This window comes from Sminthopsis crassicaudata, chromosome 1 (assembly GCF_048593235.1).
Source record: "Sminthopsis crassicaudata isolate SCR6 chromosome 1, ASM4859323v1, whole genome shotgun sequence".
Lineage (NCBI taxonomy): Eukaryota > Metazoa > Chordata > Mammalia > Dasyuromorphia > Dasyuridae > Sminthopsis > Sminthopsis crassicaudata.
In genome coordinates, this window is record NC_133617.1 from 385325101 (window position 1) to 385346598 (window position 21498).

At 42.6% G+C, this 21498-nt stretch overlaps 2 long non-coding RNA genes across 2 annotated transcripts; both read right to left on the minus strand.

Annotated features, from left to right (window-relative positions):
* Positions 1-651: 651 nt before the first annotated feature.
* LOC141554409 (uncharacterized) lies at positions 652-4287 on the minus strand. Its single transcript, XR_012485865.1, has 2 exons — positions 1806-4287; positions 652-1157 (listed from the first exon to the last, which is right to left on the minus strand). It is a non-coding gene; the product is annotated as an uncharacterized LOC141554409 (long non-coding RNA).
* Positions 4288-15404: 11117 nt separating this feature from the next.
* On the minus strand, positions 15405-18996 carry LOC141549697 (uncharacterized). Its single transcript, XR_012484425.1, has 2 exons — positions 16550-18996; positions 15405-15904 (listed from the first exon to the last, which is right to left on the minus strand). It is a non-coding gene; the product is annotated as an uncharacterized LOC141549697 (long non-coding RNA).
* Positions 18997-21498: the final 2502 nt, after the last annotated feature.

The window sequence follows — 21498 nt, forward strand, 5'->3', positions numbered from 1 at the left end:
TAGTTTTGCCATTCCTCTCTCCATGTGTTTTGCAGATGAGGAAACTGAGGCAAAGAGGGTTAAGTGAGTTGCCTAAGGTCACATAGTGTTTGAGGCTGCATTTCACCTCAAGTCTTCTGATTCCAGGCTTGGTTTTCTATCTACTGTGAAACTTAGCTGCCCTGAGACCCTCATTTAAACTGATAGACCCTAAGTGAAGGATGAGGAACTTTCACATTCAGACCAGTGGGCAAGCTGCCTTCTTTTGCTACCACTGTGCCGAGCCTATCACCCCAGGCCTGGTGTTGAAATAATCCTTGTGGGGTCTGCCAAGTGTTTTTCCATTCCCAATTAATCTGAGCAAAGTCCTTTTCCTGAAAAGCAAGGCCCACCGCGATCCTCCCTTCCCTTGCCCAGCCCCCCCCAGTATAATTAAGCACCTAAGAGACCCTCCCTTCTGTGCTCCAAGCTGGTAACAAACCAACACTTTGTTCATTGGTATCCCCATAACCCAAGGCTCAGGTTTAACCCAAGTTAAATCATTCTTTCCTAACAGCAAACGTGGAGTCATAACAATTTTTTTTTAATTTTTAAATTTTTATTTATATTTTAACCCAACACCGAATGAATGTCATACACAAGTTAACAAATTCACGGGTTATATCAAAGAAATTTTTTTTTACCATAAAATTCAACCTTTAATTGCCAATTTTTAATTCTTTCTTTAAATCTACAAATACTCTTCTAAAAGAAACCAAGCCAGTCCAAGCAATCTCATTTCGGGAAGAATCCAGACGAAATGTGGCTTCTTTTACCGACACAATTTAGCTGGAAATGTACAAGATCTTTTGAGGGCAGGCTTCTTCTTCAGTCCCATTAAGAGGCTGAGACACTCTTCACGAAGTAGACATCTGCATCAGTAAGTGACACTGAAATCGAACAAAACACTTCTAGGTTCCAAGCATCCTTTTTTTTCTGTTGTGAATGTTCTTGTGCGCTGATATTCTCATGTGCATTCACCAAAAACCTTCATTCCCAAGACAGTCCCATGTCCGCTCACACGCTTTGTAAGGAAATATTCCGAGGATCTTCAAAATGGGACAACAACTTGCCAACAAGATATTTCAAAAACAGCTTGTCTCCAATTTGCTTCAATCTTCTGGCCATTTCAACAACAACTGCAGAGGAGAAAAAAAGCAATGTAAGCAATTAGGTCATTTGTTGTTTCCTCCAATCAATTAAATTCTACTATTTCTAATCCCAGAATGAGATTTCTATCAACTCCCAGCTTTTAGCTCCCGGAAAGGTGCTAAAGATAATTCCTGCTCTTTTTCCTTATAAATGTGTTTCGGGGGAAGGCGGAAAGGAGGGGTGAAGGGAATGTGTGCGGTCATTGCCGCGGTCCAGTTAAAAACTGGCACAAGAAGGGCTGAACGTTGGGTCTCCTCCGGGCAAATTTCCTCCGGCCTTTCTCCCTCTCCAGCCCTTCCCCAACCTACTCAAGTTCAGCAAGTGATCTCGTCATCCCTCAGCCTCCAGTGCGGACTTCTTCCACAAGGACACATTCGCCTTCCACTCACAGGCCGCTACACCTAGAGGGGAACCCAACTTCTCTTTTCTCGGCCCCGAGTGGTTCCAGACCCGGGAATCGGGAAAGGCGCATCGCCATTTCATCCCCTACCAAAGTCATTTCGCATTTGTAAATGCACTGAGCTCCCCCTAAACTAGAGGGATGAGCAGCGGCCTCCGCCTGCAGGCCCGGGTCCCCTGGAGGTCTCCCACGCCCCCTCTGCCTCTTCCCCATCTCAGACCGGCACCTCTCTTACCTGCACGCTGCAGAAGCCCAAGATAGGATTCCTCTGCCGGAAACCACAGTGCGGGTCCGTCATTCCCTTCCATCCTGGCCGACCTGGAGCGAGAGTACATACACATGACAGCTCGGACTCTGAGGAAGTCTGGCGAGTCAGGGGCAGCTCGGAGCACCCGCTGGGCACAAAGTCAGAGAGCGCGTCAGCTGGAGATCCGAGCAGTGTCCGGTCGGGACTCACTGGGACCCTCTCTGGCGTTGTGACCCTGGCTGCTGGCGCTCAGTCTTATAAAGGGACTTTCCCAGTGACGTAGGAAAGCTCCTCCCCCTCGTCCACCCCTGCCCTCTTGCCACTTCCTTCCCCTCCCCCATGGCACCTTACTCCTAAGGCACCTAGTTTTCCTTGTCCCCACCCCCCACCCCACCCTGGGGCAACTGAAATAGTTGAGGTTAATTTTCCCCCTGCTACCCCGGGGAAGGAAAGGGAGGTAAGGAGACCCGTGGCACGGTTGGCACTCGGGTCCGCAGTCAGATTTGCCCGAACAAGCTCCTGGGCAATGCAAGTATATGGAGACGGAGAGGCGATGGCACGAGCTGGACTGGAGCTCCCCTTTTCTTCCCTCCCGTGCACTGATGCACTAACTGGTTCTTGCACATTCGGAGACCCGGCCTGAACCCTCTGCCCCCATAACTTCCTTAAATCCAGAGAGAGACTGAGAGGCGAGAAGTGAAAACCTGTCATAGAAGGAAGAAGACTCCCCTGAGGCGGGTGTAGAGGTGTCGGAGGCGGGCAGAGCTCTTTTCCTCCTCAGAGATTTTCTATCTAAGCCTGGGAAGGGAAAAGGGCCACAAAGTCCGGAGCGGAACGGGGGGAGGGGAGGGGGCTCTAGTCACGTGGCTCTGACAAACCAGCGGGTCTTGGGGAAGGGGAGATTCTCGTTACCCGAGAAATGCCTACTAGACAATCAATAATACTGAGAATCAAAGGAGCCGGGTTACAACAATAGTTTAGAAGGGAAAAGCATCAGATTCTAAGTTCGAAAACACATAAAAAGGTTTAGTAGTGTACTAAAGGGAAGAGTTCTCCTAGCTTTTATTCCTGTGATTTAAAATTGTTAATCAAACTCTGTCACAGCCACAGACAGCCTAAGGACCACGTTTGGTGCCATCCCCAAAGCTGACTTGTCAACTTGGGCACCGGAAAGGATCACAGCAGAGTGACAGAAGTCCTGAGGAAGGACTCAAAGGCGTTCATACTTTGTGCTTTAACTGCAGAATTTTAATAGAAATAAATTTAATTTTGTTCTATTTAGTTCTGAATGAACAATCGTCTCTCCTGGTTTGTGCCATTGTTATTTTTTAACTAGTTCCCAGGCACATGGTGGGTGTGCTGCCAGTTTAAAATGCTTATGGTTTGATGGAGTAATTCAAAATGAATAAATCAGAAATGATGAATGGCTCTTCAGGGTGGGGAATCCAAAGAAAATACTGGAGTGTGTCAACTGTAGAATAGGTTTTACTTTATGAATATTGAATTTTGTTGAATGGTTGATAAACATTTAAATATAGAGGGAAGCAGACTAATGCAGTTATCACTTAAGAAATATTTAATAAACTCCTGTATCAGGACAATGGAGATACCAATGCAAAGAAAGTTGAATTCAAAATTGGGATCCTATTGTAAAATGCTTTACTTGTACACTGTTAGGATGACAAGGTGAAAACTCAGGTTGTCTAAACAATTCTCTAGTTCAGAGTTCACACCTTTAGGAGTTTACACCTTTAGACTTCTGAAAAGGAGTTTAGACATTTAAAGGAGTTTACACCTTTAAAAGGAGTTCTGAAAAGGAGTTTACACCACCTTTAAAGAGAGCAAGTTCATTGGTTGAAGGAGTTCCCACAAGCACCTGGGAGTTCTCACAATTCCTTTCTCTGGAGGAAAAAAAGAGGCAACATTGAGCCTAGAGGCATTCTAGACTGGGACATTGGGTCTGGAGAAGCAGTCTGGCTTGGGGAAGGACAAGAGCTGGAGGACATTCAGAGCCAGGATTCAGGAAGAAGAAGAAGAGGCTGGCTGGAGGCTCCAGAAGCTTCCCAAGAGTCCTGCACACAGAGGAAAAAATTATACAGAAAAGAAACCTCCTCCCAGAGAAGGCTTATAACTTAGAGATGACAAGACCTTTACATTTTGGCGCCCAATGTGGGGCAAGGACTGATAATGAGCCCTTCAGAGGAGCTAGCCCAGACCTTGAAAGTACACTAGCGCTAGAGATTATTGTCTGTCATTGCACATATCAATTATTGATCAAGAAGGCAGTTTTAACAAAAATTAAGACCTAAAAGAGGCTCTAAAGAAACTGATCCCAGAATGCAAAACCTCAAAATTAAGGCCAAAAACTAGAGCCTTAAGGGTTGGGTGTAAGGATGAGGTTCCCACAACACAAGAGAAGGGAATTGTAAGGGCTCTTTAAATGGGCAGCACCACAGTGCACCAGGACATTTGAGTGGCCCAGAAGTAATCTCTGTGGATATTAGGACTGCCCTGTAGGTGGGATCTTAGCCATACTGAGATAGCTTTGTAATGGGTGACCACTGTCTCTATGGTTGGCTGTGTGTGTGACCTCACAGGCCCTTTATAAGCCCACTGCAGACAACAGTCACTCTCTTTAACCTGGTGCTCTTTAACCTGGCTCTCTGAGCCAAATGGATGGATAGCCCAGGGAGGTAAGGATTTTGTTAGTGAACTTGTGGGTCTTCAGACCAGGTGTTCACTAGGGAGCTACCAAGTCAGGGCATTATGTGAGTAGGTGTAATAAAGGCTTTTAATATTACACGTGGCTGTTCTTGAGTGTGCTACCTGTTATTAAACTATACATTCAAGAGATCATGGCCAGAGACCTTTGAAGGCCTCAGAGGAGGAGAGCCGGGTAAAGTTGACATTGCAAAGGTCAGTGGTCAAAGGTACTGAGTTGGGCCTAGGACAGACTAGTAATTGTAACTGCCAGGAGGGCACATTACAGTTGGGACTATTAATAGTCCACTTTCCAGAATCTCAATTTCTGAACAGGGCAATAATTTTTGAAAATAGCACAAGGTAAACACTTTTCAGAAAATCTGGGTAGACACTGGGTTGCTATGAGAAAAATGCTTTGTCAGCTAAAAACACGTGAACTAGAGTCACAAGGTTGGTTGTGGTCCTTTCTCAAAGAGGACCAAAAAGACATCACTATGTGTGTAGGACAGTGGCTGATGAGAGCAATATGAGACCAGAATAGTCTGTCACAGGCTGGACACAAATAGAACCTCTGAGCATTTGGGATGGCTTCTCTGCAATCTAGAGTTTTTTTCTGAATTAATTCACTTCTGCTTTGCTCATGGAGCACAGCACCTTCTCTGATGAAGGCACCCCGTGCTGGGCAGTCCTGTGCCAGTGTCTCCCAAGTCATACAGTCAAAAGGGAAAACGGTTAATGGGACAGCTAGGTTAGTGTTGCCACTAAATGAAAAGAACAGCCAAACCATGGATAATGACACTTCAGTACAGAAAAAGGAGGTCCCCATAGACTACACAATGCACTGGAAGAAATCTAAAGAACAAGAGGCATCAAGTAGAAACTAAATTAAATTTACCCTACCCCAGGCTAAGTGTGCTTTGATTTTGCCACTGCTGCTCCTAATCCTCCCATAGCTCTCTTCTATAGTCAGCTCCTGCAATGTGATCTTTTGGGGTTTTGTTCAATGGGAGTGTGGAACGTGTGATCTGTGGATATGTAGCTTAATTCTTCCTGACTCCAGCTTTGGCATTCTCATCAACTGAGCTACCCAGCAAAAATATCTAGGCAATTCCAGAATTGGGTGCCAAGAGATCCCAGATGGATCTCTGCTTCTAGAGCCTGGGAATATCACAGAAGAGAACAACAAAGTGTAAGAAAAATGAGTCCTAGACTTAAACTAAACTGGCATTTATGTCTCGATGTATGTCCTTAGATAAGTTGTTTAACCTTATTGCCTCAGTTTTCCCGTGAAATGGTAAAATAATACCTAATATTTTTAGAGTTATTTACTCATGAAGTCTTCAGACACTAAAAACATAAGTTTATCATCATCATCATTTTTACTAGGTTATTGTAATTCAGTTGTGTTAAACAGGAGCCAAATTAAAATATAATTGAGATATCTTTGATGAAACAATGTAAAATATAATAAAACATATATACCATTAGTAGGTCATTTTTGAATTCAATAAGAGGTTTTTATGTACAATTTAGTGTTTACTCTCTACCCCCACTTTCTAGTTGAGTTTGACCCCATTGTTGTAAAATCAAAAAGTAATGTCTTCAAATTGTTGAGTTGTTTGTTTGCTTGTTTGTATTTTAACTGGTCTTGATACTTCAAAAATATTTTTCCAGTTACTTTTAAAAACATTTTTCAACATTTATTTTTTTTTAAATAGTGTTTCACATTATCTCCCACTCTTCCCTCCTTCTTATTGAGAAGGCGAGCCATTTGTTTTAAATTGCAAATTGTTTTAAAAATTAAAAAGGACAGGGGGAAAATTGGAACAAAAGGTTTGGCAATTGTCAATGTTGCAAAATTACCCATGCATGTATCTGGTAGATAAAAATTATTAAATAAAAAAAAATTAAAAAGCACAAGTAGTCAGAGGACTTTTTGAGTGTCTAGTACCTCTCTCCTTTTTCCAGCTGTGGTGGTGGATTTCAGTTGTGAGATAAAGCATATATTTTAAAAAAGAATAATCCATAGATTTCTTTTGCTTAATTGTTCCTCTTTGTTCTGTTGAGGAGGGGGGTGGGAAAGGGAATCATTTTAGAGAAATATTAAAAAAGAATAATATCAATAAAAGACACCCTCACATATATTTTGAGCAGAGTTGTGATTTTATGCCTTAGAAGAGAAAATTTCCTCTGAACAGTTTTCCTTTATCTATGCATGTAAAGGGCTAGAACTGAGCAATGCACTTGGATAATGAAACACATGAGACTAATTGCCAGTTGGACAGTTCCCTATTAACTTGTTTGTAGGTTGACCCTCCCCAGCTGTTCTTTGCTGACTTGATTGGTGGGACAAAGAGGGGGGAGGGACGTGTGTGGCAGGAGGAGGTGAAGGAGAAGAAACTTGGGTTGTGGAACTCACATTCTCTTGCACTTGTGACCTGGCGTTGGAGGGGACGGTAAAGATCAAGAATAAAGACATTTAGTGATCCTGACTCCAGCTGATTTCTGGGAAGATAAGAGTTCAAGCATTTGGCGCCCAATGTGGGGCATCAGGAATTATCAGATTTTGAAAATATTTAATATTCAGAATTAAGATTCTGAACGATCCGGTAGAAACGCCACTTAAGGGGGAAGGCAGAGAAGCAATATGGACCCAGGTAACTCTGGGATCAGGCTCAAGGATACAGATGAACACAATGCTTATATAAAGTGGTTAAAGAGCCAGATGGAAGATCTTTTAACAAGATCACCACTGAAGAACAGCAGGAAGCTTGTAATCAAGCTCCCAGAAGGCTATCCCCACACCCAGTAAATATAGCTCGGAAAGGGAGCAACCTAGAGCTAATGTGTATGTATGAGATGATAGGGTATAAAATGCCACAGAAAGAGTTTCTGGAATTGCAGGTTAAACTACAGATTGAGATAGAGAAAGAAGAAAAAGCTAGGTTACTACAGATAGAACAGGAAGAGTTCAAACCAGTGGCTGAAGCTAAGGAGGGAAATAAACGAACCACAGGGACTTCAGTTGGAGAAATTCTTCTTAGCGTTTTGTTGGTTTACCTTGTGCATTATTGTTTTAAGGAATTTATTGATTGCTCTTTCATTGAGAAGAAGTTTAGTTCTTTTCATGTGCAAAGCTCAGGTTGGATTTTAAATCAGCCTTTGGGGAATTTTCCAATTCCTCTTCCCTCAGCCTCACCTTTGTGGGCCAAGGGAGAAAGAGGAGAAGGAAAAGGAAGGGCGATGATATCATCAGCACTGCCCATTTATCCATTCAAAACTCCTGTGTCTTCATTTCAAACTACAGGAGTGGGCTTTATGGCCCAATGCAAAAAGGAATTGTGGGGTATTGAATATAATCAGAAAAGTTTTAAAAATACAGTTCAGTTAATTTCTAAGAAACCTTACAGGGATAAGGCCTTGCAGTTAGAGAGAGTGGAGTTTTATACTTGTAAAACTGCTAGGATAGTCTTTGGAGAGTTGGAACTCCTCTTTTCTTACCTTGTGGATTTTCTACTTCCACAGGTGGGCTTGATTTCCCAAACCCCTACAAGTACTTATAAAACAGTGTTTATGTTTAGAATGGTTTGGAAAATTGCTGTTTTAATCACTAGAATAAATAGACCCAGGAGGAAAAGTAATATCAGATTTATTGATTCACACTCCTGAAGTACAATTTCGGTATCAGAAACTCAAACTTTGATTTTCAGGCAAAAGAATTCAGGGATATAGCTGAGTGTTCTTTTTTCATTAACTGTATGAGTGGCAGACCACTGAAAAGGTATCAGCTCTTTTAAGAACTTCAAGAGCAAGTGAGAAAGCACTCAGATAAATATACCCTACGTGTCCGTTTTCAGAGAGGACCTTCAAATCATTTATAATCAGGCTGCTAGAATCTTATATTTGCAAATTGTGATAACTAAAGAGGAAGCTAAGAGCATGGCAAAAAGGTACTTAGCTTATCTTTCTTTCACTTTCCTATACTCCCTATAGGACAAAACCCTTATGGTTTGAAATTTAATGTTTTAAGACCAATGGACATTATGGCTTCATTCCAATCTGGAGAAGCAGCTAGACATGTGATCAACCATTTTTCCATTGTAGAAATTTCACATGCATTTAAGACAGTTTATGGATTGGCTTACAAATATTTTGCCTTTAAGTGTTTTTGCATTGAATTTGACTTTGCCCATTCCATTGGCATTTCTTATAATCCTACTAGTAAAGTCATTACTGCACAGACTATATCCCCAAGATCTTCTCTTCTAAACAAGAGAAGGGAATTTTGGGATATGCACAAGATGGGGCAATACATATATATGATTGCTTGCAATTTTAAAATTTTGATTTCACATTTTAACACTTTTGATTTTACATCTTTAAAGTGTTTTGATTTTACATTACTAAGTTATTTTGATTTTATATTTTTAAATTATTTTGGTTTTACATTTTTAAATTCTTTGCCTTTTACCTTAGCAATGCACATTGGGCATACACAGAAAGTGCAGCTAAGCGACAGACTGACTAACTTTTGCCTGACTTTTGGTAATCTTTTTGACAACAACTTTGTTTCCACTGTGATGTGGAAAGGCCTGGATGGCATTTGGAAAGGCCCAAGTTGGGCCCCGGGTACATTCCTTCCTAGGTGCAGATCCAGCATCAGAGTTCATCCCCACCAGAGACATTTGTAACCTGGGGATCCAAGACAAGGACCAGACTTCAGCCCAGAGGGACCAGCCAGATGTCAGCAGCCCTCTAGATGCTGATGACAGCAACATCTCTCCTTTCCATGACAACAGGGACATCAGACACAGTTCCAGTGTTGCAGCTGAAATGGACTGTTTTGGGTGACATGCAATATAAAGAATGTGAATGGACAATGGGCCTGCTTGCTCCTCCTGTGACTACTTGCCATATGGTGGCCTGGGGAGAAGCTTTGCCCTAAGCTTTCTATTGAAGGACTATGCTTTTAAATTAGTGGGTGAAAAACCAACACCCCCACCTGCCGTTGTTATGGAGACAATGTTACTGGACATGACTTTGCTTATGTGCACCTGAGAAACTAGAATTGCTCTAGGACTGTGAAAAGTGCAATAGAGAATTGTGATAAGCTAGAATTGCTCTAGAATATTGACAAGTGAAATAGAGAATTCTGAGAAACTAGAATTGGTCTAGAATTGTGATAAATGTAACTAGAATTGTGACAATCTACCTCACTGTTATTTAATAGTTAACTAGAATTGTGATGTTTTACCTTGTTGACTTCCCACATCAGTGTAGACATCCTACCTCATTGGCATCCAGCCTCTTTGGCTTATTATCTCGAGTATGACTTTGATGAATGGGTTGAACACTTGGGCCACTGTTGAACCTGGTTCTCATTGTCATACTTCTGTTTACTAAACTGCTGCTTTGTACCTCCTTGGGCATAACACTCTGTCATCTCATGGATCAAGTGAACTATAGCTGGTGCTAAAAGTTTGGCTTGATGAGATGTGCGGTTCCTGCAAAACAAGAGAAGGGAATTGTAGGAGCCCTTTAAATGGGCGGCGCCACAGCGCATTGGGAGATTTGAGTCCCCCAGGAAGAAATCTCTGTGGATATTAGGACTGCCTTGTAGGTGGGATCTTAGCCACATTGAGATAGCTTTGTAATGGGTGACTCTCTTGCTGATTGGCTGTGTGTGTGACCTCACAGGCCGTTTATAAGCCCACTGGAGGCAGCAGTCACTCTCTTTAATCTGGCGCTCTTTACCCTGGCTCCCTAGCCTGGGTGGCCAAACCAAGATGGATAGCCAAAAGAGGTAAGGATTTTGATAGTGAACACGTGGGTCTTCTGACCAGGTGTTCACTCGGGAACCAACAAGTCAGGGCATCAGTCAGGGCATTATGTGAGTAGGTGTAATAAAGGCTTTTAAGATTACACGTGTCTGTTCTTGAGCGTGCTACCGGTTATTAAGCTATAGATTCAAGAGATTGTGGCCAGAGACCTTTGAAGGCCTCAGAGGAGGCGATCCAGATAGAGCTGACACTGCAAAGGACAGTGGTCAAAGGTACTCTGTTGGGGCTAGGATAGACTAGTAATTGTAACTGCCAGGAGTAAGATTTATATTTTGCATGTCCACTCCCATAGTGGACTTCCAGGTCCTATTTTTGATGGTAATTCAAAGGCAGATAGCCTTCTAACCATCTTGGCCAGTACTCCTTTATTTCAAGAAGCACAAGAATCTCATTCTAAATATCATCAGGCTGCCTGAGCTTTACTTTTGCAATTTGGAATAACAAGAGAAGAAGCTAGGAGCATAGTAAAAGCCTGTACAGCTTGCCTTCCTTTCCATGCTCCTACACTCCCTCCAGGGAAGAACCCTTGTGGTTTGAGACCTAATGAAATTTGGCAAATGGATGTGACCCAGTATAAATCTTTTGGTCATCTATCTTTTATCTATGTTGTGATAGACACCCTTTCAGGATTCACATTTGCAATGCCAGCAGCAAAAGAGACAGCCCTAGTGGTCACTGAATTCCTTATACAAGCATTTGCAATTATGGGTGTACCACAAGCAATAAAAACAGACAATGGACCTGCATATACATCTAAACATTTTACACACTTTTGTGCACAGTATAAGATTTTACATACCACGGGCATACCCTTTAATCCTCAAGGGCAGGCAATAGTAGAGAGAAGAAACAGAGATATTAAGACACTCGTCCAAAAAAAAAAAGAAAGGAGGAGCCATGGGTAACTCTAGAGAACTTCTAAATTTAGTTCTCTATACCATTAATTTTTTAATTTTTTACAAAGATGCACTGGCTCCAGCAAACAGGTTTTATAACCCACTGGAAGGGCAGTGTCCAGTGCGAGCAGCACCAATGTCTTTAGATAATCACCAGGTAATGTGGAGAGACCCAGAAAGTGGTGAATGGAAGGGACCAGATAGGTTAACTGCTTGGGGGAGAGGGTTTGCTTGTATCTCCACAGATGGAGAAGGAATCAGATGGGTGCCAACGAGACGTATTCGCCTTGTCCATCGGAGAGAGACAGAGTAGACCCTTGAAACGAAGGAGAAGACCCAAGAAACATCGGGTGGTTCCGTTGCTGACTGTGCCCACCACTGAAAGAACCTGGCAGTTATGGCGTTTGACCCATGGACATCAAAAATTGTTGGACTTGAAAATCCTCAGGAATCATTGGATTCTCTGAGGCATCATAAGACTGTTGCTGGACTTCAAAACCTGTGGGGATCATTGGATTCCCTAACACGTGAGGCAATGGACAATAGATTGGTTTTGGCTATCTCTTGGTTGCTGAAGAAGGCATGTATGTGTGACTGATGTTTACATACCCCCCCTTCTAGGACTTCTGGAAATCTCTTACAATATCATGTTGATTTATATTGTTTCTTATATCATTACTTGCATCTACAATTCCTGTTTTTTACACCACATCGAATCTGCACTGACTGTGGGGAGAGTCATCACTAATAGCCTCTGCATTATTGGTATGTGCTTCTGTAATACCTCCCATATTGATGAGTTTGTGCATACTTGTCTCTGATAAGGCCCTTCAACTAAGAAACCCGCTAGCAAATCCCCACTTCTCTTTGGTGCTTTTCATCTCCCTTCCTGAGATGTCAGGGAGGGTGTGATTATCTCCTTTTTAGTGCTTTCATCTCCCCTCCTGAGAAATCGGGGGCGGGGGGCGTGATCACCTCCTTTTTGGGGTTCTCACCTCCCTGAAAAGTCAGGGATGGCACGACCACCTGTGGTCTAAAACAAAAGAAAGTAGGAGATGTAAAGAGCTAGAACTGAGCAATACACTTGGATAATGAAACACATGAGACTGCCAATTGGAAAGTACCCTATTAACTTGTTTGAAGGTTGACCCTCCCCAGCTGTTCTGTGCTGACTTGATTGGTGAGACAAAGAGGGGGGAGGGACGTGTGTGGCAGGAGGAGGAGGAGGAGAAAAAACTTGGGTTGTGGAACTCACTCTCTCTAGCACACCTGACCTGGCTTTGGCGGGGATGGTAAAGATCAAGAATAAAGATGTTTAGTGATCCTGACTCCCACTGATTTCTGGGAAGATAGAGTTCCAGCATATGCACATAACAACCTGTTTGGCAACCTCCAGGTTGAAAGTTGCTTGGATCTCAGAAAGATTAAATGACCCTGCCCAGAGTCATACAGCCAGTATTTGCCAGAGGCAGGATGAAATATCAAGTTTTCCTGACTGAGGCTAGCTCTCCATTCCCAAAGCCATGCACATACATCCATGCCTGCATATGCTCATACATATATAGAGATAGAATATATTTACGTGCCTATAAATAGGCATTTATTTAACACTTATTATGGGCACTAGGCTAGGCACTGAGATACAATAGTAAATATGAGTCTCTGTCCTCAGGGAACTTGTATTATTCTCTTTGGGAAGACAGGCTGTACATATACAGATATGTACAAAGTAAAACATACTAGTGATTTATGCAAGAGAGAATTAGGAGGGAAGGGAATCAAGAAAGGCTTCTTGTACAAAGCAGTACATGAGCTGAGGATTTTGAAAGAAAGAAGGAATTCTAAGTGGCATGAAGGATGTATGTGACCTTAGCTTACTAATAAGGTATAATGTTTGGTATGATTTAAAAAAAAAAAAAAAAAAAAGACTTTCCTGAAGTATTTTCCCTCATTGGATGCTTAAGGAAAATGCTGAAATGTACTTTCTGAGCCCACTGGCTCTTTTCAACATTAAGGCGATTCAAGACAATTACAAGAAGTTTGTGATGGAAAGAGTCTTCTACAACCAGAAAGAGAACAATGGAGACTGAATGTGGATCATAACATAATATTTTCACTTTTTTTTTTTGGTCGTTTGCTTCTTGTTTTTGTTTTTGTTGTTATTGTTTTTTCTATTTTGGTTTCATTTTTCTTGCACCTCATAACAAATATGGATACATGTTTACAAGAATTGCACATGTTTAACCTATATGGGATTGTTTGCTGTCTTGAGGAAGGGGGAGTGAGGAGGAGAGGAAGAAACATTTGGAACACAAGGTGGTGTATATTAAAAGCTATCTTTGCATGTATCTGAAAAAATAAAATATTATTAAAAAAACAAATTCCTTGGTCCCCTTGTTATTACCCAAAATAACCAGGTAGATTGAGGTTTTTTAGTTGCTCAGTTTTCCCAACGCTTCATGACCCCATCTGGGGCTTTCTTGAGAAAAATATTGGAATAGTTTTGCCATTCCCCTCTCCATGTCTTTTGCAGATGAGGAAACTGAGGCAAACAGGTTTAAGTGACTTGCCTAAGGTCACATAGTGTTTGAGGCTGCATTTCACCTCAAGTCTTCTGATTCCAGGCTTGGCTTTCTATCTACTTTGAAACTTAGCTGCCCTGAGACCCTCATTTAAACTGATAGACCCTAAGTGAAGAATGAGGAACTTTCACATTGAGAAAGTGGGCAAGCTGCCTTCTTTTGCTACCACTGTGCTGAGCCTATCACCCCATGCCTGGTGTTGAAATAATCCTTGTGGTCAAAGGATATGAACAGACAATTCTCAGAGGAAGAAATTGAAACTATATCCACTCACATGAAAGAGTGTTCCAAATCACTACTGATCAGAGAAATGCAAATTAAGACCACTCTGAGATACCACTACCCACCTGTCAGATTGGCTAAGATGACAGGAACAAATAACGATGAATGTTGGAGGGGCTGTGGGAAAACTGGGACACTGATACATTGCTGGTGGAGTTGCCAAAGAATCCAGCCATTCTGGAGAGCAATTTGGAATTATGCCCAAAAAGTTATCAAACTGTGCATACCCTTTGACCCAGCAGCGCTACTACTGGGATTATATCCCAAAGAAATACTAAAGAGGGGAAAGAGACATATATGTGCCAAAATGTTTGTGGCAGCTCTTTTTGTTGTAGCTAGAAACTGGAAGATGAATGGATGTCCATCAGTTGGAGAATGGTTGGGTAAATTGTGGTATATGAAGGTTATGGAATATTATTGCTCTGTAAGAAAGGACCAGCAGGAGGAATACAGAGAGGCCTGGAGAGACTTACATCAACTGATGCTGAGTGAAATGAGCAGAACCAGAAGATCGCTGTACACTTCAACAACAATAGTGTATGTATTCTGAAGGAAGTGGAAATCTTCAACATAAAGAAAAACCAACTCACTTCCAGTTGATCAATGATGGACAGAGGTAGCTACACCCAGAGAAGAAACACTGGGAAGTGAATGTAAATTGTTAGCACTAATATCTGTCTGCCCAGGTTGCATGTACCTTCGGATTCTAAAGTTTATTGTGCAACAAGAAAATGATATTCACACACATGTATTGTACCTAGACTATATTGTAACACATGTAAAATGTATGGGATTGCCTGTCATCGGGGGGAGGGAATAGAGGGAGAGGGGGATAATTTGGAAAAATTAATACAAGGGATAATATTATAAAATATATATATATATAATAATAAAATTTGCTTTCTATTAAAAAAAAAAAAAAGAAATAATCCTTGTGGGGTCTGCCAAGTGTTTTTCCATTTCCAAGTAATCTGAGCAAAGTCCTTTTCCTGAAAAGCAAGGCCCACCACGATCCTCCCTTCCCTTGCCCCCCCCCCAGTATAATTAACCACCTAAGAGACCCTCCCTTCTGTGCTCCAAGCGGGTAAATAACCAACACTTTGTTCATTGGTATCCCCATAACCCAAGTCTCAGGTTTAACCCAAGTTAAATCATTCTTTCCTAACAGCAAACATGGAGTCATAACAATTTTTTTTTAATTTTTAAATTTTTATTTATATTTTAACCCAACACCGAATGAATGTCATACACAGGTTAACAAATTCACAGGTTATATCAAAGAAATTTTTTTTACCATAAAATTCAACCTTTAATTGCCAATTTTTAATTTTCTTTAAATCTACAAATACTCTTCTAAAAGAAACCAAGTCAGTCCAAGCAATCTCATTTCGGGAAGAATCCAGACGAAATGTGGCTTCTTTTACCGACACAATTTTGCTGGAAATGTACAAGATCTTTTGAGGGCAGGCATCTTCTTCAGTCCCATTAAGAGGCTGAGACACTCTTCACGAAGTAGACATCTGCATCAGTAAGTGACACTGAAATCGAACAAAACTTCCAGGTTCCAAGCATCCTTTTTTTCTGTTGTGAATGTTCTTCTGCGCGGATATTCTCATGGGCATTCACCAAACACCTTCATTCCCAAGACAGTCCCATGTCCGCTCACACGCTTTGTAAGGAAATATTCCGAGGATCTTCAAAATGGGACAACAACTTGCCAACAAGATGTTTCAAAAACAGCTTGTCTCCAATTTGCTTCAATCTTCTGGCCATTTCAACAACAACTGCGGGGGAGAAAAAAAGCAATGTAAGCAATTAGGTCATTAGTTGTTTCCTCCAATCAATTAAATTCTATTTCCAATCTCCGAATGAGATTTCTATCAACTCCCAGCTTTTAGCTCCCGGAAAGGTGCTAAAGACAATTCCTGCTCTTTTTCCTTATAAATGTGTTTCGGGGGAAGGCGGAAAGGCGGGGTGATGGGAATGTGTGCGGTCATTGCCGCGGTCCAGGTAAAAACTGGCCCAAGAAGGGCTGAACGTTGGGTCTCCTCCGGGCAAATTTCCTCCGGCCTTTCTCCCTCTCCAGCCCTTCCCCAACCTACTCAAGTTCAGCAAGTGATCTCGTCATCCCTCAGCCTCCAGTGCGGACTTCTTCCACAAGGACACATTCGCCTTCCACTCACAGGCCGCTACACCTAGAGGGGAACCCAACTTCTCTTTTCTCGGCCCCGAGTGGTTCCAGACCCGGGAATCGGGAAAGGCGCATCGCCATTTCATCCCCTACCAAAGTCATTTCGCATTTGTAAATGCACTGAGCTCCCCCTAAACTAGAGGGATGAGCAGCGGCCTCCGCCTGCAGGCCCGGGGCCCCTGTGGGTCTCCCACGCCCCCTCTGCCTCTTCCCCATCTCAGACCGGCACCTCTCTTACCTGCACGCTGCAGAAGCCCAAGATAGGATTCCTCTGCCGGAAACCACAGTGCGGGTCCGTCATTCCCTTCCATCCTGGCCGACCTGGAGCGAGAGTACATACACATGATAGCTCGGACTCTGAGGAAGTCTGGCGAGTCAGGGGCAGCTCGGAGCACCCGCTGGGCACAAAGTCAGAGAGCGCGTCAGCTGGAGATCCGAGCAGTGTCCGGTCTGGACTGACTGGGACCTTCTCTGGCGTTGTGACCCAGGCTGCTGGCGCTCCGGCTTATAAAGGGACTTTCCCAGTGACGTAGGAAAGCTCCTCCCCCTCCCCCCCCGCCCTCACGCCCCACCCTCCACCCTCCCCCACGGCACTTTAGTCATAAGGCACCTAGCTTTCCCTGTCCCCACCCCCCACCCCACCCTGGGGCAACTGAACTAGTTGAGGTTAATTTCCCCCTCCCCCCCGGGGAAGTAAAAGGAGGTAAGGAGACCGGTGGAACGGTTTGCACTCGGGTCCGCAGCCAGATTTGCTGGAACAAGCTCCTGTGCAATGCACATATGTGGCGAGGGAGAGGCGACGGCACGAGCTGGACTGGAGCCCCCCTTTCCTCCCGTGCACTGATGCACTAACTGGTTCTTGCACATTCGGAGACCCGGCCTGAACCCTCTACCCCATAACTTCCTTAAATCCAGAGAGAGACTGAGAGGCGAGAAGTGAAAACCTGTCATAGAAGGAAGAAGACTCCCCTGAGGCGGGTGTAGAGGTGTCGGAGGCGGGCAGAGCTCTTTTCCTCCTCAGAGATTTTCTATCTAAGCCTGGGAAGGGAAAAGGGCCACAAAGTCCGGAGCGGAACGGGGGGAGGGGAGGGGGCTCTAGTCACGTGGCTCTGACAAACCAGCCGGTCTTGGGAAGGGGGAGATTCTCGTTACCCGAGAAATGCCTACTAGACAATCAATAATACTGAGAATCAAAGCAGCCGGGTTACAACAATAGTTTAGAAGGGAAAAGCATCAGATTCTAAGTTCGAAAACGTATAAAAAGGTTTAGCAGTGTACTAAAGGAAAGAGTTCTCGTAGCTTTTCTTCCTGTGATTTAAAATTGTTAATCAAACTCTGTCACAGCCACAGACAGCCTAAGGACCACGTTTGGTGCCATCCCCAAAGCTGACTTGTCAACTTGGGCACCGGAAAGGATCACAGCAGAGTGACAGAAGTCCTGAGGAAGGAGTCAAAGGCGTTCATACTTTGTGCTTTAACTGCAGAATTTTAATAGAAATAAATTGTTCTATTTAGTTCTGAGTGAACAATCGTCTCTCCTGGTTTGTGCCATTGTTATTTTTTAACTAGTTCCCAGGCACATGGTGGGTGTGCTGCCAGTTTAAAATGCTTATGGTTTGATGGAGTAATTCAAAATGAATAAATCAGAAATGATGAATGGCTCCTCGAGGTGGGGAATCCAAAGAAAATACTGGAGTGTGTCAACTGTAGAATAGGTTTTACTTTAAGAATATTGAATTTTGTTGAATGGTTGATAAACATTTAAAAATAGAGGGAAGCAGACTAATGCAGTTATCACTTAAGAAATATTTAATAAACTCCTGTATCAGGACAATGGAGATACCAATGCAAAGAAAGTTGAATTCAAAATTGGGATCCTATTGTAAAATACTTTATTTATACACTGTTAGGATGACAAGGTGAAAACTCAGGTTGTCTAAACAATTCTCTAGTTCAGAGTTCACACCTTTGGGAGTTTACACCTTTAGACTTCTGAAAAGGAGTTTAGACATTAAAGGAGTTCTGAAAAGGAGTTTACACCACCTTTAAAGGGAGCAAGTTCATTGGTTGAAGGAGTTCCCACAAGCACCTGGGAGTTCTCAAAATTCCATTCTCTGGGAGGAAAAAAAGAGGCAACATTGAGCCTAGAGGCATTCTAGACTGGGACATTGGGCCTGGAGAAGCTGTCTGGCTTGGGGAAGGACAAGAGCTGGAGGAGATTCAGAGCCAGGATTCAGGAAGAAGAAGAAGAAGAGGCTGCCTGGAGGCTCCAGAAGTTTCCAAGACACCTGCACACAGAGGAAAAAATTATACAGAAAAGAAACCTCCTCCCAGAGAAGGATTATAACTTAGAGATGACAAGACCTTTACATTTTGGCGCCCAACGTGGGGCAAGGACTGATGAGCCCTTCAGAGGAGCTAGTCCAGACCTTGAAAGTACACTAGTGCTAGAGATTATTGTCTGTCATTGCACATATCAATTATTGATCAAGGAGGCAGTTTTAACAAAAATTAAGACCCAAAAAGAGGCTCTAAAGAAACTGATCCCAGAATGCAAGACCTCAAAATTAAGGCAAAAAACTAGAGCCTTAAGGGTTGGGTGTAAGGATGAGGTTCCCACAACACAAGAGAAGGGAATTGTAAGGGCTCTTTAAATGGGCAGCACCACAGTGCAACAGGACATTCGAGTGGCCCAGAAGTAATCTCTGTGGATATTAGGACTGCCCTGTAGGTGGGATCTTAGCCATACTGAGATAGCTTTGTAATGGGTGACCACTGTCTCTATGGTTGGCTGTGTGTGTGACCTCACAGGCCCTTTATAAGCCCACTGCAGACAGCAGTCACTCTCTTTCACCTGGTGCTCTTTAACCTGACTCCCTGAGCCAAGTGGATGGATAGCCCAGGGAGGTAAGGATTTTGTTAGTGAACATGTGGGTCTTCAGACCAGGTGTTCACTAGGGAGCTACCAAGTCAGGGCATTATGTGAGTAGGTGTAATAAAGGCTTTTAAGATTACACGTGGCTGTTCTTGAGTGTGCTACCTGTCATTAAACTATACATTGAAGAGATCATGGCCAGAGACTTTTGAAGGCCTCAGAGGAGGAGAGCCGAGTAAAGTTGACATTGCAAAGGTCAGTGGTCAAAGGTATTCAGTTGGGCCTAGGACAGACTAGTAATTGTAACTGCCAGGAGGGCACATTACAGTTGGGAGTATTATTAGTCCACTTTCCAGAATCTCAATTTCTGAACAGGGCAATAATTTTTGAAAATAGTATAAGGGAAACAGTTTTCAAAAAACCTGGGTAGACACTGGGTTGCTATGAGAAAAATGCTTTGTCAGCTAAAAACATGTGAACTAGAGTCACAGGGTTGGTTGTGGTCCTTTCTCTCTCTCTTTTTTTTAAATTTTTATTTTATTTTATACTTATAACTTTTTTTTTGACAATACATATGCATGGGTAATTTTTTACAACATTATCCCTTGCACTTACTTCTATTCAGATTTTTTCCCTTTCTCCCCCAACCTCCTGCCCCAGATGGCAGGCAGTCTTATACATGTTAAATATATTACAGTATATTCCAGATACAATATATGTGTGTAGAACCGAATTTCTTGTTTCACAGGAAGAATTGGATTCAGAAGGTAAAAATAACAGTTTACACTCATTTCCCATTGTTCCTTTTCTGGATGTAGCTGATTCTGTCCATCATTAATCAAATGGAATTGGATTAGCTGTTCTCTATGTTGAAGATATCCACTTCCATCAGCATACATCTTCGTACAGTATCATTGTTGAAGTGTATAATGATCTTCCAGTTCTGCTCGTTTCACTTAGCATCAGTTGATGTAAGTCTCTCCAAGCCTCTCTGTATTTCTCCTGTTGGTCATTTCCTACAGAACAATAATATTCCATAACATTCATATACCATAATTTACCCAACCATTCTCCAATGGATGGACATCCATTCATCTTCCAGCTTCTAGCCACTATGAAAAGTGCTGCCACAAACATTTTGGCACATACAGGTCCCTTTCCCTTCTTTAGTATTTCCTTGGGATATAAGCCCAGTAGTAGTATGGCTGGGTCAAAGGGTATGCACATTTTGATAACTTTTTGGGCATAATTCCAGATTGCTCTCCAGAATGGTTGGATTCTTTCACAACTCCACCAACAATGCATCAGTGTCCCAGTTTTCCCACAGCCCCTCCTACATTCATCGTTATTTGTTCCTGTCATCTTAACCAATCTGACAGATGTGTAATGATATTTCAGAGTTGTCTTAATTTGCATTTCTCTGATCAATACTGATTTGGAATACTCATAAGAGTGGAAATAGTTTTAATTTCATCATCTGAAAATTCCCTGTTCATATCCTTTGAGGTTGTGGTCCTTGATCAAAAAGGACCAAAATGACATCACTATGTGTGTAGGACAGTGGCTGATGAGAGCAATATGAGACCAGAATAGTCTGTCACAGGCTGGACACAAATAGAACCTATGAACATTTGGGATGGCTTCTCTGGAATCTAGACTTTTTTTCTGAATTAATTCACTTCTGCTTTGCTCATGGAGCACAGCACCTTCTCTCATGAAGGCACACCGTGCTGGGCAGTCCTGTGGCAGCGTCTCCCAAGTCATACAGTCAAAAGGGAAAACGGTTAATGGGATAGCTAGGTTAGCGTTGTCACTAAATGAAAAGAACAGCCAAACCATGGATAATGACACTTCAGTACAGAAAAAGGAGGTCCCCATAGACTAAACAATGCACTGGAAGAAATCTAAAGAACAAGAGGCATCAAGTAGAAATTAAGTTAAGTTTACCCTACGCCAGGCTAAGTGTTCTTTGATTTTGCTACTGCTGCTCCTAATCCTCCCATAGCTCTCTTCTATAGTCAGCTCCTGCAATGTGATCTTTTGGGGGTTTGTTTAATGGGAGTGTGGAACTTGTGATCTGTGGATATGTAGCTTAATTCTTCCTGACTCCAGCTTTGGCATTCTCATCGACTGAGCTACCCAGCAAAAATATCTAGGCAATTCTAGAAGTGGGTCCCAAGAGATCCCAGATGGATCTCTGCTTCTAGAGCCTGGGAATATCACAGCAAGAGAACAACAAAGTATAAGAAAAATGAGTCCTAGACTTAACTAAACTGGCATTTATGTCTCGATGTATGTCCTTAGATAAGATG